The sequence below is a fragment of the Pinus tabuliformis genome, chromosome 9 (assembly GCF_031772625.1).
Source record: "Pinus tabuliformis cultivar Carrire ecotype Pingquan chromosome 9, CPIR1, whole genome shotgun sequence".
Lineage (NCBI taxonomy): Eukaryota > Viridiplantae > Streptophyta > Pinopsida > Pinales > Pinaceae > Pinus > Pinus tabuliformis.
In genome coordinates, this window is record NC_142307.1 from 822,171,956 (window position 1) to 822,174,307 (window position 2,352).

The following is a 2,352-nucleotide window of genomic DNA, read 5'->3' on the forward strand; positions in this document are numbered from 1 at the left end:
TATACGAGCAAAAAAGAATAGTCATATGTGATATGGTTGATTAAACTCATGGGTGTTAAATTACTTTGTTGTGGGTCATGAGTTTAATTTGCTATGAACTCCATATAAAAATGTTGATGGTAGTTGATCAGAGGGCATTGGGTATTGTTGTAGCAGCTACAACCACCCTCCAAAATATTTCCTTAGCTTCATTTTGGAGCCTCCCTTCCAACCTTCACAGCAGCTTTCCTTGCTTCATCAAGTTCACCAACTTCAGTGTTTTGCTTGCACAAAGGCAGCCTCTCGATCACAACTTGATGCTTTCCCCTCATAGGTTGTTCACCCGGACTTGGTCCTACTGCAAGATGAGTAACTTCCCCTAGAAAATTGCACATTTCTGGAGGGCAACTAGCCTTCCCTCCAGAAATTGTGCAATCCTGCTGGGCTCCAGGATTGCGCAATCCTGCCAGCCAACACTTCGAGTAATAATTGTGTAATTTTCCCAAGCAGGGCTGCTCAGCCCAGAATTTGTGTAAATTTGGGCAGTAGTCAGCTTCTTTGCCCAGAAATTATGCAAATCTCCTGGGCAGTCAGCCCAACTCCTAGCCAGAAATGCGCATTTCCTTCAAGTAGTCAAACAACCTCTTGCATGTGCAGCTGAGTAACACGGTTCCCTCTGGGACTGAGCAAAACTGACTTGCATGCATGGGCTGCTTCTCCCAAGGCAGCATGCAAAGGCATCCCTTGTTTTAAGGATCTATGTTTAATAGTTGGAGGTTACATGCAAGGATCATTTCAGAAACCTCCCACAAAGTGTCGTTTTCCCTAGATTTGTGGCATGCACGTCACAACCTCAATGTTATCAAAAATCATCAACAGATGTTGCAGAGCTCATTCCTCACATCAACCTTGCAGCTCTTATATCCCACATCACATCTAGGTGTAGTCGGCACACTTAGCTCAACTGTTTTGGGGTAAGCCCGCTTCCCATGCCTTGTGTTTCATTTCTGTTGCTTTTTGGGTTTTCACTTGTATGAGTAATGTTTGCTTGATTTATTTGAATGATTATTGTCCTAGTGTCGTTTCAGTTTTTGTCAACATCTCACTAATGTAGCATGCATAAGGCACAATCACCCACATGCATGTTGTTCCATTTTCTTAATCTATTTTCGTGAACGATCCCCGATTCGGCGACTTGCCTCACCCACGTGCATGTTGTTCCATTTTCTGAATCTGTCATTCACCATTTGCATGCATGATCATTCACTTATGCTTACACTCAGTATCAACATGCATTCGCACTCACAGTCACTTTCAATTTCCCCTTGGCGAGTCTGGCCAACCTCAACCTGGACTCTGCCTCACCAAGAGCCTCACTAAGACAACATTGTGTAATCCTAAGAGGGAAGGCTTTGCCTTCCTCCTCAAAAATGCACATTTCTACCCAACAACTGTTCCCCAGGCCTACTTTCCGCAATCCTAAGGGACAGTGATTGCTGGCCAAAAAAATTGTGCAATGCAATCACTTAGCCTACAACCATTGCGAGTTGAGATTGCACATTGCGCAATCCCAGCAATCAACATCTAGATTGGACTATGCATTGCATAGTTCCAAGAGTCATTCAGTCTCCCAACAGCCCAGACTATGCCTTATGCAGTCTTGGCAGTCGGTCTCCCGACCTCCCGACCGAAATTGTGTAACCTTCATGATCAGTCACACAGGTATGTTGCAAGTCAGTTCTCAAGTTCATTTTGGTTTTCAACTGAAAGATTGCTTGCCATGAGTGTTTCCATGTCTCCAAGTATTGCAGGTGTTCATCTGCCTCTCAGTAGTGCAGGTACAATGGTTTCCAAGAGAGCAGAGTCGAAGACACCGTTCAGAGCACACCTGGAGATGCAGTCGATCAAATGTCTATGAGCTTGCCTACTCACGAAGATATCAAGTTGTTCGTAGACAAGAACATCAAGGTATCACAACAAGCAACATCATGAACAACAGCCGAAGGTAGCATACCGAATGCAACGAATGCAATGGATGCAATGAATGCAAGAGGAAGTTTGTTGACAACACAGAGGTGAAACAAAGTGCAAGCTCAAGCAGATCCACTGATGATGAAAGCAACTTTGGAGTCTCAGGATATGAGGTGACGACACAACATGAAGATCGCACAAAGACAAGGAATGGAACAGAGAAGGAGTTGCATGTGCTGAAGCAACAACTCAAGGAAGAATATGAAGCTGCATAGATAGACGAATGAGTTGTAGCAGGATCAGGAACAACAATGTGCACTCACAGATGAAACTGCGCATGTACAAGTGAAAGATCCATCCCAGTAGCTAACACGGAGCAGACATGGTGAGCAGTGTTGTTGA